Source organism: Strix uralensis, chromosome 7 (genome assembly GCF_047716275.1).
Source record: "Strix uralensis isolate ZFMK-TIS-50842 chromosome 7, bStrUra1, whole genome shotgun sequence".
Lineage (NCBI taxonomy): Eukaryota > Metazoa > Chordata > Aves > Strigiformes > Strigidae > Strix > Strix uralensis.
The window spans coordinates 15,551,686-15,569,169 of NC_133978.1; the positions used below are offsets into that span (position 1 = coordinate 15,551,686).

At 40.1% G+C, this 17,484-nt stretch overlaps 1 protein-coding gene across 8 annotated transcripts in view; it reads right to left on the reverse strand.

The window, feature by feature from the left end:
* The window catches only part of ZMIZ1 (zinc finger MIZ-type containing 1), a 360,677-nt gene that overhangs the window by 305,163 nt on the left and 38,030 nt on the right, over nucleotides 1-17,484 (reverse strand). For all 8 annotated transcript variants that reach the window (XR_012629622.1, XM_074874528.1, XM_074874527.1 and 5 more), the window contains exon 2: nucleotides 4,283-4,410. The gene's annotated coding sequence lies outside the window, so the exon portion shown is untranslated. The remainder of the gene's footprint in view (nucleotides 1-4,282; nucleotides 4,411-17,484) is intronic.

Here is a 17,484-nt window from a genome sequence, read left to right on the forward strand (position 1 = left end):
CCTCAAACATGATGATCGTGAGGAGTACTGAAAACTCCACTGTATTAATGACAACTGAGGCAGGCAGGCAGGCCATAACTGCAGAAACTGGAGGAAAGCCAAGCAACCCAGAGCTAGCTCTGCTAACACCAAAGAACTGCAGGGTTTGCAACAGCAACAAGAAATGGTCATTGCCATAGCTACACTAACACGGGGAAGACAGTACCTTCTAGCCCTCCAGATAGATAACAGATGCCCTGAGGCAAGCAAGCCCTTGCATCTTTTTACCTCTCCCTCCAACCCTATTCACTTACTTCGTGGGACCTGTGAAGTCCGCCCTCAGAAAAGGGCTGACCCAAACAATTCAAAGGGTAAGAAAATTCAAAATCACAACTCTTACTAGCATTTAAACTTAGTTTCTTGTGCCAGATTTGTACTCTGCTTCATAATATTTCTTAGACTTTGTATATGAAAGAAATGATTTAAGAACAAGTTAGTTTCAGCTCTGAACTCTCCACTTTCTGTACATTTAAAGCAAAGATATTTAAAACTATCTTTCTGGAGGTACAAAATAAGCATCAGCTTTCTGATTTTTTATTTTTTTTTTAAACACACTACATAGTAAACAGATTCTAAACATACAAATGACCTGAAAAAAATGCACTGCTGGGATGGAAATTGTTTTTCTTCTCCAATAAAGTTTTGGAGATTTAAATCTTCCCCATATCAGAATAAAAAACTAAAACCTGCAACTTTCATGAAATGAAAATCAGAAAAATATCAAAGGTTTCATTAAAAAACAAGAGAGTACAGGCTCATTGTTAACATAAAGTTAATTAAGTACTTAAAGGCCTTAAGCAGTGGTAAAGCCCTGATTTAAACTGGAAGATGGTTAAGGCTTTGCAAACTGAAGACTCTGGAAGAACCTGTCATCCTCTCATAAAGTGCAATATAGCTTTGACAGACACTTCATTTTACTGAATACAGTCACTGAATGAGAAATCCTAATGCCAAACTTATCTCAAAGGATTTGAGGGGGAAAAAAGTCCAAGACTTGAAACAAATACCTTGTTGAAATTCTCTACAAATGCTCAAGAGCTATGAACTTGATTTATATATGAAAAGAGAAATACAAACAAACAGGGTAAGCTTCCCACTGACAGGGAAGTTATTACAGGCACGCTGCTTAACATACACAGTGTCACCCACCTGAAAGGTTAGTTAGCAGCAGTATCACCTTTCCTTTGGAGGTGGATAGTTCAGGTTGATACAAATAAGAGGAAAACGGGGAAATAACAGAGGGAAATAAAAGTTCTTTCAAAAATCAGTGCAAAATCATCATTCTAGATGTACTGATAAGAAACACAACTTCTGACACAATCTGAACAGAGTATGGTTGCTCTTTCAAGGAAAAACAAAAATTGAAAGTTATCTTTGCCCAAATTTAGTTAGAGGAAATGGGGGAGGAAAGCAGAGCATTAAAGGCAGCAAACAAAACACAGCAACCTGTGGGCCACTAGCCAGCCTGATCTTTTGTTGCCTTGTCCCTGCCCTGCCTCTCCCCTCCTTTCTGTTCCCCTTCAACATTTCCAGTCTGGGAAGGGGTATATGCTTCCCCATCCTCCACCTCTCCTGAACCTGCCCTAGTCCAAACACATGGGCAAGAATTTTCTTTTGCTTTTGTTCTCAAATTTCAGTATCATGTCCAGCCTCTCCTCCCAAAGCTTCTCACCCCGAGGAATACTATCTGCATGACTGCATTTGATAATACGGACTCTAGTACTTAAACACCATACATTTGCAGACAGTTAAAGTGTATTTTACAAAGGTACCATAAAGAGGTTTGGCAAAATGCATCTCCTGGGCGCCCAAGTCACTGCAGCAGTTGGAAAGGGATCCTGTCAAACACAGGGACAGCTTCCCTCTCCTCACGAGGATGGAATGGTGTGGACAGAGACAAGGTGTCTGTGCTGGAGCCGTTTCCCAAACCACAGCTTCGGAGGGACCATCCATCTGACATGTTGCAACTCGGGAAGCACATGCAGGGGGGCAGGGAAGAGGGCAAGGAGGAGGGGAGCAACAGGCAGGAAATCCCCTCCAAACTTCCAGTGCCCTGTGAGAGAGACAAACAGATGTGTCCAGCCAGAGGGAAGTGGCAGTGGACTGTGCACAGCCTCTCCGTTGACCCTATGAACTGAGCAGAGGCACTTGTCTCTGCTGCACATCACTGAGTAAGACGCGTGCAGGGAGGGAGACAATAACAACAACTGATGCCCAGAATCCTGCAAAACAGCTGTGCTTCCCTCAGCCCCCAACCCAGGGAGTTTGATGGCATTCAGGAACCATACAAAAACTCGGCTGGAGCTACAAATCTTAATAGCAGCTTTCCTCCACACCTGCAGCTCAGCCAAGCCTCCCACATCTCAGTGTGCCCCAAAATTCTGTGTTTCAAAGGAATGTTACAGAGCCTTCCCTTGTCTGGGAGGAGACAGGTTCAGAGGCCACAAGGCAGCTTCTGCAGGCTGCTCAGCATGCTGCAGCATCGTTGGCCAAGGCAATGCCTGCCTGCAACAGCACAGGCAGCTGCATTATTTAGTCTGGCACCAAGGAAAAAAGCTATCATCTATTTTTAAAAGTTAGATTCAGAGAACCAGCTGGGGACCAGCGATTGCCATTTTTGAAGTGCAAGAAGAGGAGTGTAACCAGCCTTTCCATAGTAACGAAGATTAGCGGCCTGGAGTCTGACACTCCTCCTGCATTAAAAGATAGGAGACAAAGAGATAGACAGGTAATTACACAGAAGGAGCCCTGGGGAAATTGCAAACTCCTTGAGAACCCTTTAGCTGGTCTGCATGTTACTCCTCGTCTCTGCTTCAGCTGAAGGTCTCCAAGAAACATTTGCCCATTAGGTCATTAGCTTTAATGCAGAAGGTAGCCAGGCAGCTGGTAGTGGCCATTCAATAAAGACTTAGCTTGCCCCTGCACCATCAAGAATGAGATGGAGAATGAGAAAGAGAACATCCCAAGGCACATTACCTGTCTGCAGCTTATCCTTGATAAGTTAGTGTACTTAGTCTGAGGGGTCTGACAAATGAACTCTGACAAATCTCACTGGGGCAATTTAAGACATTATTTGCATAGCGCTGTCTTCCCAAACCCTCCACAAAGGTTAGCACCACAGAGCAAATCTGGCAAAAAAAATTCAAATCCCACATTGACCTCCCCAATTCAGAGCCTACCAAGTTAGCATAAACCCCTTCTTGGAGCTGGTTTAAGTTAAGACATCAACTCTAAACTGGAATGGATGAGGTCTAGACAGAAGATATTCCCTCCACTACAAGAAGCATTAACATTTATCACAACGATGGAATGGAAAATGACATCTCAAAGCACTGCAGACAGTTCCTAAGCAAATACAAATCTAAACACTGAGTTTTGGTACTAATATAAATATGCAATTTGTCTAGCAACTGACTTGAGTCTACTCATGCAGCTCAGGATACTCTATGAATAACAGCACTAATTTTTTGTATTTTATATATCCTGACACATAAATTGAATGTCTTGAAGTGGAAAAACAGACATGGATTACACGTGGATCACATCACCAGGTAAGTTCAGGCACTGCATTTGAACTCTCACCCACCACATTTTGCACTTGCCCAAAACTAAAAAAAAAGTCTGAAGAGGTAAAGAATTGTTATCTGTTTCCAACTCTTCACAAAACACACCATTCAGAGCTAGAGCTGGGGTTCCAGCTGGTTCCTATCTTATCTGTCAGTGGTACAACCAGCCATGAAACCATGAAGGACCCCAGAGAAGACAATCAGGTTTAAAAAAAAAAAAGAATAACAAACCCCACACCAAAACCAACAAAACAAAACAGGTTAACAAACAAAAATATGTATTTATCTGATTAGATGTACATGTATGATAATGAAAGAAGCACTTTTTGAGACAGGGTTCTTCAACTTGGCTTCTCCAGTCTTTTCATCTAAGCTGGTATTCAGACAAAGATTTAATCAGCCTACAATACAACAGTTACATAATTTTCTTCTCTGCAAGCATTTAAAATGTATCTTGTCTTCTATTTTTTTCCCAGGGGACTGTATAGAAGTGGACATAGAAGTAAAGGGAGAAGCACATGAAGCTTCTGTTTGTATTGCACTGTTAGAAGAGCAATCAACATTAACCAGAAGACTTGTCTGAACTCTATGTAGACAAGCTTCTAACATCACTCTCCTTTCCAGAAGGAGCTGAGCAGGCAAGACACCTCGAAAAGCAGATAACAATTACCTCTTACCTTTCTGAAGAGGCCGCCGCCAATTAGCACATTCCTGGAGCTTCTAATTCAGACAAGAAGAAAGGAGGGGGGGGAGGGGGGATGGGGAAAGGAGCAGGGAGCCGTTTTCTTCAGCACAACAGTATTTCCTAAGGGGTGGAAAAAAGAAGAAAAAAGAAACAAATAAGTATTAGCTTTCATGTTTTTTGAAGAGGCTACAGATTATAATTCTTTGGAAGAGCTACTCTGCCTCTTCTCCTCCAGTTCCAAAATACTGACTGGAGCTGTCCTGTATCTTCTCCTTCTATTGTCACCTTATTAAAATAAGGAATATGAAGGTCAAGTCACCTACTACTAAGAAAAACAAAGAGGGATTCACATCAGAATGGGATAAAGTCCCATTCAAAAATATTCTTGAGCACTCATTCTATTAAGTAAATATGCTTCAGCCAAGCTCACACCCACTCCTGTAAAAATTCAAATGAGCCACATTTACTATCAAAATAGTTGGCAAAAGGCAAATTCCAACACGCATACTGAACATACAGGTATACTCTGACATTCAAGCGCTTATGTACTCTTCCCTGCAATCATGAGGTATGTGCAACTAATCATAACTTCTATTTCTTTTTAAGACAACTACTCTTTTTCTTAAGACAATCTATTTTCTTAAGACAACCTATTCCAGCTACATTGAATCTATCAGCAACACTAAGAGAAAAAATATTAAGTATCAGAACGAAGGAAAAGGGATACAAAAAAGCCTTTTTGTGACTGAAGATATCATTTAGAAATCCAGCTTCACTCCCATAAAACCATAATCCCTCACCTCAGAACATATCTCTCTGCCCTACTCCTAACATGAATTTAAAGAGATTTACAGACACCCAGATTTAATGGACCCCTCCCTACCTCCAGTACCTGCCTCTGATGAAAGGCAGGAAAATCAAGTGGAAAATTATTTTAAAGGGTGCATGCAAGACATTAATGTATTTGAGGAAATGGCAATCAAGGTTTTCCATGGGGAATGAGCAAAAGGAAACATGTCCAGTCTGTTCTCCGTCACATTTTATTGGCTTATATTCATACAGAAAACTCTACTCTTTTCTGTCCCATGAAAAATCTGAATGCAAGTTCTCAAAATAAGGAAAAAAGTCAATGCTACCTTACACTTCCCCTCACACCTCTATCATCCATCAAAAAGATAATTATCCTATCTGCTAACAGCACACAACTACATACAGATCCTAGTCTCCTGAAAGAGATTTTATACAAGGGGCCCCAACAGATAGGAAACAACATAAAAGGCAGCATTCCCATCACAGCATCTTCCCTCAAAGCCGACCATGTCCGCCCAATTCTAAATGGCCACAGTTCCTGCATTTCTCTAGGGGACAAAAGCTCTCTTCTTCTCTCCTCCTGTCAGCAAGACTTAGAGTTGAAAGAATAATTCTGTCCAGATTCCCCTCTAGATAGGCAATGATTTAAAGAATTCATGAAGTAACAGTGGCAGTGTAAATAAACAATGAAAAACTAAATAAAGACCAGAGAAGACAACACACAGAAAATGTGCACTAAGGAGAGAAAGAACAAGATCAGTGATTCAAAACCTCTTCTGCCTTGTTACGTTCACCCATAAATAGGCCTAGCAATAATCTGAAAATGCAAAAGAATAGATCCTGACACAAAAATGTACCTGCTCAAAAACCTGCCTCCCCAACCTCCTCCCTAAAGGCAAACCTTCCCACACTTTATTTCCAGTTTCTCGATGTTTTACACCCCTCAGTCTCATTTCTGCTTTCTGTCAGATATCAGCCCTCTTGTACTAATTGATGCAAAGCAACTTAAGCCAACACCTGGAATACTCAAATTGCTGTATGTTTTAAAAAGAGGGAAACGGTGCTACAGCCCTCACCCTGAGGAAGAAATGACCCTCAGTGAATTGCTCCTGACATGTGTATATCCCGAGGCTATGCGCTAATCAATACTTACTGAGCAGCTCAGCACAGACCAGGTTGCAAAATACAACGGGAAATAAGAAATTGGATCCCCTCCCCCCGCAACCACACACTAGTTTTGTATCGCTAAGTCAAATGCATCATTTGCTCTTCTTTTTCATTATTAAATCAAAAGGATGTTTTAGACATCATTTTTCTCCCTGACAAGAGAAACCCCCTACATGTCAGGTAAAGTCTCCTAAGAACTGACATACTGGTTACATTTCAAGGGCTTAAAAATTTTACACTTTCATCCAATTACTGGTAGGAGAAATAATTTAAAGCAGACATACAAGATTTGGAGGAAGCATATTTTTAATCAGACAAAATCAAGAGGTGGCAAAAAAGGCTAAGTGCAAAAAAATGAAGTTTTTTAGCAACATTCTCAGGGACAGAGAAATCTGTTGTAAGCACCACTTAGGGATGTAGCTTTGACTCAACATCACTTGCCCCAAAGAAGGTGAGATTGCTCTGTGCTCAAATCCTCAGGCAAGAAGAAAAAATAAAACAAAGTGAAATAATGCATTACTCAAAAGTCAAATTCTAAGTGGAGAAACCTATCGAAATGACTTACGATACCAAAAGACCTGACTAAATTTCTGGCAGGGTCAAAAAAATGTCAAAATGTTTTGGATATACAGCCACTACAGGAAGGAAACAAACAGAAACTGGGAAACACTGTATCAAAACCCAACAAATCGTTTACATCAACATTAGATAAATAAAGAGGCATATGTTAAGACAAACACCCTCAGATGGTGTGAGTCAACTTCTGCAGTGGATTTAGCCAAGTTGCTTTCCTGCATCAAGCTTAATAAATATAACGCACGATTCCACCAGCTAGAGCAGGGTTTTCATTAAATCTCACACTATGCATGCTGATCCTGGACAGTACCTGAGCTGAAGACTAAAACCTGGACCTGGGATTCTGAAATCTGATCTTGACTGAAAATTAACCTTTCTTTCTGAATGATGAGTGCCAGATTTATTCCTCCTGCTGCACAGTGTTTTTTTCAGGTATTACCCAAATCTAACCCACTTCCCACAGTTAAATGCAAAGATCCTGCATGATATTTGCCAGGATCTAGTTCTTAATTTAACTGATCTAGAGAGTTTTTAAAGTTCAGAAAATGAAGAGTTTTGGGAAAATAACTCCCCTCACTTCCAGTCTGCACTGCACAACTGGCAAAGAGCTTGCTCACTTTATTCTGTCTGACCCCTACCAGGAGCCCCCATCAGCCCTTTGGGGAACTACTCTGTTAAAGGGAGCCTCCATTATACAAAACCAACCTGGAAGATTTTCTAGTTCATTGGATTTTCTAGCTCTATGATGTTTATTACTTCCATTACACCAAGAACTACAGACAGGAATTAGATCAGAGCTCTGCTGTATGTAACAGCCCCCCCCCAAATCGTGTTCTTAACACAAGGCAAAGGGGAGGGGGGGGGGGCCGAAGTAAATCATCACCACCACCTCACACAATTTACAGGGGGGAAAGAAAAGTGTTCTCAAGGTTCTTCATTCTACATTTAACTAATGGCTACTTTACTTCAGGTGAATTATATATGCACTCAGTGTACACTAATACAAATAGGTCAAGTTTATATCATAGTAAAAACTTATTTTCCTTTTTTTCTGTTTATTTTTCAGCCTATTGATCTAGGAGAGGTAATAACTATTCCACTAATATCTATTAAAGGAAGAAGTAATCTCAATTTCTCACTGTAAAAAAACATCCAAGCAAGTTAAGAAAAAAAGGTTAAAATACCTACTCTTAACCACCATGATGAAGTTGAAAAAAAAAAAAAAAAAAAAGACCCTTTTCCATATACACTCTTGTACAACTTGTAGTTAAAATGTTTGTTAGAACAGTATCAGCAGCACCCCTCGCATACCTTAAGAAAATGTATTAGTCTAAAGTCTCTCTGCCACTAACGGCAGCAGCACCTCCCAGGTAATTTTGGGCACCCTCCCTTAACTCTTAGCGCAGGACTCTAAACCCCACATTTTGAGGCCAGGAACCTCACCTCCCCCTGCGGCATGTTCCTTCTCCAATCTATTTTTTAATATCTACAGTTGGGACAGAGTCAGTATGAAATGAAACTTGCATACAACCTAGTGCTTGCCTACAGCAACATAAAGAGAACAAGCTAGAAATTATCAAATTCTCATTTAATTTAGCATGAATTAAAAGCATATGGCTATTATCCATGCATATATGTGTCCATGCACATGTATATGTGTCTGTATACATGGAACAGGGTAAGCACTTCCATCATGAACACCTGTACTGGAGGTATTTGTGAAGAAACAAGCTTCTTCAAACATAAGTACTATATTCCCAGAACTGTACCTGCACAAAGACAGGCAGCTTTTCTCAAGTATATATTACAAATAGCCAAGAAAAAGTTGATCAAAATATTGCTGCAGAAGCACAAAGGACAAAAACATGGTAAGAGTGAATCAAAACAGATCTCCTAAATAAAGTTTCCTTTGATTTGACCAGGTCTTAGTGAACTCATGGGATCTACCCATCAATAGATGTCTAAATATAAGACTCTATGCTTTACTTATGTGAAATATAGCTCCTAAACAAGAAGTGTAATTTTTATTAATTTGAATCACCTTTAATTCAAATGCCAAATGTATTATATTTCTATGTCTTTATTTAGAGGTGTTCACACAATTCTTTTCTGCAGCTTAAATGTTATACCTATCTGTATTTTGCCATCTGCTTGCTTTGGATCCTGAAAGAAATCTCTTCCCAAAACGACATTTGCCCATGTGAAAATCTAAGTTTACAGAAGCACTATTCATATGCATGCATTTAGACAACATGCTTATTAAAACATACCAACCTATGCATGACATTCACTTACCAATCTAACTGCAACAACCACCAATAATGAAAAAAAGATTTAATTTTCTCTTAACCACCAAAAAAGGTACATAACTAGAACAAGTAAGATTTTACACTCCATATTTTATATGCAAAGCCTTGAGGACCAAATTCAGTGTACCCAAGCACAATGGAAGATGCTCATGACTTGAAAAATTTGGTCCCTCCCCAAAAAATGGGGTTGGGGGTGGGGAATAATTTTTCATAACATTTATTTCTCTCTTTTAAGCTAGATCTAGAAGGAAGCAATTCCTTCTCTAAAAGCCACACTCCTCAGCCTTTCTCAAGTGACTTAGGTGACCGGATGTTGATAAACCAGGTAAAATAACAGTGTTGTGTGGGACTTGGAACCTAGGACATAAGGGACAGGAAAATCAGGCGCATGGCCGCATCTTGGAGAGCAGCATCCTCCCAGGGCTCCCTGCTGGGGTGGTAGCATGGGCTCCTGCACGCCACTGTTGGTGGGCCACGTGCTGAAGTGACAACAACCCAAAGGATAAGGGGGGTGGAGAGGGGGCATGCAGAATCATTTCTTTCACAAGAACTATCTTCATCTTACAAGCCTGATTTAATTTTTTTTCTGTCTTATTCTTAATTAAAAAGAGGATACACTTCGTGTCGGAAATCTGTGTTTTCTGAAGCTTGAATCATTTAGCCTATTAAACCTAAGCCTGTAATATGGGTGTTATTTCTTAAAAACATACAGTAAATGCATTAAATTATTGATAGTCATTAAACAGGAAAAAAAATTTAAACAGCTTTCAGCTTTTATCAATCATTAATGCAGTTTCCACTTGCACATCTTACTGGGTTGCTATCACATAGCACAGAGCAAAGAGTACAAATCCTGAAGGCATGAATTCATTTTCTCTTGACGCAGAGTAAAAATATTCTTGGCAGCAGGAGAGAGGCTAAAACATGAAGCAGAATGGTTGAAAGGAGACTTCTGTCTTTTGCAGTAAACAGGTAGCAATACAAGGGAGTGGCAGTTTTAGGGACCAAGGCCCATCCACTTCCCCTCATGTCCTGTAAGGGCCAGTAATATCGTCAATCACCTCCAACACCCAGCAGCCTAAAGCAGTTACAACCACTCTGACAGTGTTTACAAATTTGACTTCTATTTGAAATATATGTTAATTCAGTGGCATATGGGGGAAAAAAGAAGCACTGAGGTCAGTAGTAAAGCATCCAGCAACTTAAGTGAGATGAAGATTTCACCCCAAGCTACTCGCCAGCTAGCAAGCCAGTAAAACAGATAATGTGCAGAAAACCCCAACTGTCAAGCTGACAGCCTCAGCTCAGAAAAATGACAGAGACTAAGATAGTCTCTTGAAGCTATTGTGAACCTTTACTGGAGCGAGTTATGACTAAACCTAATGTTTTTATCAGCTCTGAATGACTCATGTCAATATGGGGAATCTGGAGACAGATGCCAATTGGTGGCACCTTGCCTGGCTGTGATATGCTGGCTACCAGTGAAGGGAAGTTAAATCTCTTTTTTTTTTTTTTGTCCATTTTACACACAGACCGAAGACCTGTCTTACAAAGCTGTTCTCTCAACTTTCATCCCCTGCAATGTTACTGAAATTCACTAGTTTAAAATGGGGCAAAGAGGGAACACAATCTTCAACAACAAGCCAGGTATGATTGCAGAATGCAAGGACCTACCTGACCTACCTCTAAAGCAGCTACTGTAGGTGAGCCATGGCCATAAAACTATCAAAGTGAAACACACAGAAACACCAGCTCTGGCTAGATATTTAGCCAGTGAAACCTTAGCCCTGCAGCAGCCCTGCTACTGGAACCCAAATTAATTTGTTTTAAACTACCTTGTGTCTGTTTAAATGAGCTGTAATAATAGCTCTGGAGCACAGCGCAGACACATCCAAAGCTAAACACCATGCCGAGGACTGTCCAAAAGAGACGCATGCCCACACCCAGAGCCCACTTAGAAAGTACTATCAGGAAAAACTCCTCATAACCAGTGTCCCACTCCCCACGATGGCATAAATTCCTTCAAAGAACATTTCTGTTCATGCAGAAAGAAACCGAATGTTAAAGATTTAGAAAAAAGTACAGAAAGAATCTTTGTCTGCTCCCAAAATCTAAGTCCTATGGAGGTTTTTTTTTTCCTGAAAATGATTCAAGAATGCACTGAGACGAGCAACTAGATAATGCCAAATGTTGATACAAAAGTAGCCAGGAAAAGATGCTGTCACTGGAAAACATTTTCTAGCCTGATTGTTTACAGACAACTATGTTATAAAATAGATATTTATTTCTAACCACCATTAGTGCAAATCTACATCACATAAAGAAAAAAAAAAAACCCTTGTTTAAGACATGCTTATGTCTCAGTATACTGAATATCCCAAAGCAGGTAACACAGTATTTAAAGTAATAATACAAAAGCTATTACATCACTGAATTGATTTCATGATATATCAACAAACTAATTCACAATCAATTTCAGTGTAATATTAATCCTTATCTATATACAGAACTGTAAGAATAATAGCCGAGATTATTAATGTAACACACAATGACCACCAGCTTTCACACTGGTCCAGGAGCCAGCATCAAGCCCAGAGAGAAGTTGCTCACCTGCCCTTCAGGCCATAAGCAGTGTGCTGCTGCACTAACTGCAAAGGATAAGGGAATGGAAATCAAGGCACTGAGATGAGGCGCTGGGACCAGCTCCATGGCTGCTTGCACGAGGCCATTGCTGCAGCTGAACGAACCACAGGTTGAGCAGCCAACTATGCCAAGGCTGACATCACCTCCCCACCACCGTTGGCCTCTGACATGAGACAAGGAAAAGGGTCTGCTTTGGTTGGTGCTCTTCATTCCTCAAGATACACTTACAGAAAGTCCATGGAGTTCTGACACTGGTTTTAAGCACCTCCCTGTCAAATGTGTTGGAAATTATTTCTTTTTTTTTGGTCCAACCTGTAACACATCCTTCTTGCCAAACCTTTTTGTTTTTACTGAAGTACTTATTCAATTTTTTTTTTTTTAAAACCACTCAAGTTCACATTTCTTCCCTACCCCCCACCAAGAGTGCGCATTTCAAGCAGCTACAATTGCTGTTAAATTTTGCCTAGCCTGTAAAGCACATTAGTCTTCCACTAAATTACCTGGAATTTTTATTTTGATACCACAATCTGGATCTCTAGCTAAAAGCTGTGGTGGGAGTGTACAACTCCCTAGCATTTCCCCTTTCTAACCAAAAGCAAGGCTTGTACAAGAAGACATAAGCAAAGGCTGCAAAACGAACTTTCTCAGATCCCCAAATATAAGTCTCATAACAACTGCAGCTAAGTCTAATGGAAAGCAACACTGAACTAATAAAGCCTTTCAAATTCTCATCAGTGTTTGTAAGGGATATGTTATCAGAGAAGAGAGATGCATCTTCTAGTATAGCATTGCACGTTTAACTGAGTATTACAAATCCACACATAAGGCTTAACTACTTGACTTCTGTTAGCTTGAGAGACAGGACCTTTCTGTATTGGATGTTTGGGTCTTACACGGCAGTATCTGTGCATATGCACCACCTGCCCCCCTTTATTTTTATAAACTGATTCTGTGATAAAAGTCACTTAAAATAACAAAGCCAAACAACTGTCAAACCACCACTAATACGAGCTTTCAAACAGGTTTCCATTTCATAAATCATTTTGGTGATCTAGTTTCGCACCACCCCAGGGGAAGTTACATACATAACAGAGAAAATTCTTTATCAATATGCAGAGATCATTTGGCAACAATATTGCTACTAGTAAAGACTTGTGCAGTGGCACTACGATTTCAGCATATTACATATGCACTACAGTAGAGCTGTTTAAAACCAATGGATTAGCTCTAGGTTTGCAAAGTCAGCAAAAGACAACCAGTTCTGCTTCAGGTGCTCGATCATCCACTTCCCCCTGAACCAGCGTATGGTGGGTGTGAGGAAGAGAATAGAGCATTAGCGGTGCGTATTAACTCGCTTCTTTTGCTAGGAAAGTAATTTCAATCGTTTTCAGAAGATTTGCTAATGATCAAGGGTCTAGCAAGTTCAGAGCCCTCAAAAATGGAAGACATCCATTATTAGTCAAAATCTGTTCATGCGCCATGTTCAAAGAGTGCTAAGAACATCACTGTTATTTTCTACACTACACATGTTTTCAGGTATTTATTAATGCTTCATATTATTTTATAATAATAACCTAAATTTTAACTACTACTGATACTTTCTTTGCATCTTAAAAAAATGAATTCTCTTGTTCTGTTCGCCAGTTCTGATGTTACTTTACTTTGTGATGGGCTTCTGCTACCAGTGGTCAATGGTTGAGACCCTAAATATCAGTCTCCCAGAGAAGGAATTAAAATCAGTGAACTATAATCTGGGTGTGCATATATTTTTGGCTGTATTTCCCACCTCCAGCACATTTGCTTGTCCTGAAGCTCAGATGGTCACAGATACCTCTTAATCAATACTTTTCCTCTAGAAATTCATCCAACAGCTAATTTCTCATTACAAGAAATTCAGCCTCAGGAATTTGATCAGAAACCAAAGGTCCAAAGGACCCTTTACAAGGATCATCTCCTCAATGAAACTCTTATTACTGACAATTCTGCTATTTCTAACAGAAAAGTATACCTGCGCTATGTGGATGCCTGATACCGTATGACTTGGAGTATACACACACACACACTTCCCCCAACTTCAGAGGCTTTTCGACAGCTCATATTTCCCATATGAATTCTTTTCTCCTCTAATCAAAGAATTTGAAATACTTTAAAATACAATAGGAATAAGTTGAGTGTGAAGTATTTAGTAACTGTTTATCTGAAGTTATCAACTAAAATAAGTCTCTTCACAATAATTACAGCTATAGCTAATATGAAATGCAGAACTGGGATTCCAGTAAGAAGAGTTCAATCGAGCATTTTCTGTGAACAACAGCCAAAAATGCAGCAGTCAAGAGAGGAAATTCAGAATCAAGGACCGAAACAGGTAACCGACAGAGCACTCGGACCCCAAAGTGCGTACATAACATGTAACCAACCGTCTTTCAGACAGAGGCTCTGAGTCTGTAAATAGCACCACGGTAGGAATCGCTTGACTTCCCTGGGCTTTGTACGAGTCAGTTAGCAGAAACAAGGCTTACATGGCTGATCCTGCATCTCCCATTTGGCTCATCCTTACCTTCACATGTCACCAGTAATCTCTTACAAATATCAGCTGGAGTTTATACTCTTAAGAATTCCAATTAACACAGACCAGAACCATTGCATTTCTCTGAAACTTGCATACAAAATCCCTGGCTATTTTCTATGGTACCACCTGCTCCCTGGTCCCCCAGCCAGCATCCTGACATACCTGTCACGCACCCCACACTACTGCAAAGGTCTCGAGCAGGTGGGGCAGGGAGAGTTGATGGTTTTGTCACAAACATCTCAGAGACCAGTTTAGAATACAAAATTTAAAAGCTGCATTAGGTACAGGTGCTCCGTTTATGCTGTTTGTGTGAAGGGGTTGAATCAGTAGTAGAGAGTTTTCAGATAAAAATATGTGGGGAAATTTTTCAACACTACCTATGTGATTTAGAAGGCTAAATCTCACTGTGTCTAAATCATTTAGATATATCAAAAAGCTACTCCTAATAGAATAACAACAAAAGGCCAGATGTAACTACAAACTATTACCCTAAAATTTATGCACAAATATCACTTGTCAATAGTGCTTTAAGAAGAAGAAAAAAGGTGCAATTTTTACCAGTCGGACTGTGAGAGAATTTCCCATCACGCTGTGGCATATATGCAAAGCTTCTCAGCAGCTTGTTCCACGACAATGGATTTGCAAAGCAAGAACTGAGGGGATTATTTGATTCAGCATCTACTCAAGTGGCCAATTCCTTCAGCAATCAATACTAATCAACAAGCTAAAGCCTTGTAAGAAAAATCAGACAACATTTGAATCCTTCCTGCTGCAGCAAGCAGGGCTCTGGGGCCTTATGGTCCAACACAGACACCTCAAACACTGCAATTTTGGAAAATCAATTTTACCTTGGATTTAAAACACACCCTATGCTTTTTTCCAAATGCCAAAACACAAAGCTCACCTTTTCAATGAAATTCTGAGAAGAAAAATACATACATACAAACAACTTGGGTCTAAATATCATCTATTTGTTACTTCACCCTTCAGCTGTGCAGAAAAGACCTTAACATGAGCACAGGGGACAGGGATTAAAGTAAGAGTGATGCATTTTAGAGCAAAACACAGACCATTCTCACACACACAACTTTTGCATTGATAACAGCAGGAATTTTACTTTTTCCTATTATTCTTATCATTCAGGGCAAGTTCAGGGATTCTTAAGAGACATGAATAGATAGCTACAACAGTATACATGTGGAAAGCGGAATGTCAAAACTTTAAGAACTTAGGAAACAAACAAAAAATCCACACACAAGATTTAGGTTAGGTTTTTAAATGCCCCTTTTGTTCAGTTAAAGCCCATGTCTCATGCACTTCTATTTCCTTTGGTATCATTAAAACAGAAACGTTCAGATCATCAAGCAGACCCAGAGGGCCTTTAGCATCTGTTAAGACCCAATACTTCAGTTGTGTTTTAACAATCCTGTGAGTCCTCACTTATCTGTCTTTAAGAAACAGAAAGGACACAAATCTGTTTTCCCCTCCATTATATGGTCACTCCAAATCCTGTTGCAATTACTAAGTAATTCTTGGCATAGCTGTACAAGAATGACCAAACCCACATTCAAAGAGAATAAACTGGCAGGCAAGGCATGTTGACTAGGTGGAGGGGAGAGCTGGGAACACAGTGTTTCCAGGAGCGCCACACTCTTCGATGATAGGGCAGAAATTGGACGATGCAATGATCTGGTGTAACAGAAAGGCTCGTCCATGTTTATCAGGGGACGGCTCATTTGGATAACGGGAAGCATAATGACTTTGGGCTGTACGAGTAGCCAGATTCAGAAGGAAGAGTACTAGGGCTTGAGATTCCTAGAAAACAGCTGAAGGAAAACAGTGATCTGTAGCTGTCAACTGTTCTGCAGTGGTAAGTCTGGCAAGGAGGAACAGTTGGGCAAATCTGAAACAGAAATACCAGCTTTCACAGTAATTCACCTTCAGATCCAGCAAAGTTTGACCCACTCACAAAACCAGGTTTTTTGTATTTTAAATAAAGCTTAAGAGCAATTCAGACATACATTTAAGTTACTCTGAAAAATACATGACCAGACATTAAATCCTCTATGCTGAGCCACTGCTAGTCTGCTAGCACACCCAATGCTCAGTTCTGTGCGTTACTCTTCATCCATCAAAACATACAGAAATCATTCCCATCAGACAGGTAATTTCTTCTACAATCCTTTTAAGTCTGCACACAAGTGAATATAAATGTGTATACATTTTAGATATACCCATGTTTTTAAAAGTTTAATATATAGCTATACTTTGTACCTATTTACATGCACTTTCCATATACATTCACGCTTGTTTGTGCAGAATAAAAGCTCAGCATTTTAGAAACGACCAAGTTACAGTTTTTGCACTAGGCAATGATGATTAAAACCTGAATATTTCATAGTGGTGAATCACACTGCCAAGTCTCTAGGGACCAGAGCAATCTGAATTGGCATAAACGAACGTTTCCCAATCTTCTGCTGCTTCTGTAATGAGTTATGTTCCAGCCCTGCCAATCATTTCTCGGAAGGCAGACCCACTCTCCAGCTTTTTAGCTATATTCACCGCTCATGAGTGCTGGGAAGGTTGTGCTTGCTTCCACATGCGCAACTGCTGTTGTCTCACAACAGCAGCCCATCTGCACTTCGGACCTTTCGCTAAAGTCATCCATGTGCTTCCTCAGCACTCTCCTGACCCAGGTCTGCGTGGAGCCAAGGCAGGGAGAAGCCTCAATTCAACAGAGCCCATTCTCCCATCAGTTTTTATCTTCCCAAATCACCAAATAAAATAATGTCTAGATCAGCAAAGATGGAGAAGGAATGCAAACAAAGCAGTTCCAATCCCTGTACCCACATTTAAACTGGCTGCCCTCTAGACTCAGACTGTGAGCCTTTTCACGCCGGCAGCTCTGCCGAGCAAGTCTCTGGAAGCCTTCTGATCTCAAATGTTAACACATTCCCCCGCTGATACAAGTTTAACCTCAAGAGAAGAGAGGAAACAAGCTGCTACGCACAGATTAGAGCTGATGAGCAGTAGGTAATGACTGGAGCTGTGTCAAATTGCGGTTACAACAACTTTTTTTTTTTTACTTTTTTTTTTTTTTTTTTTTGAAGGTACATATGG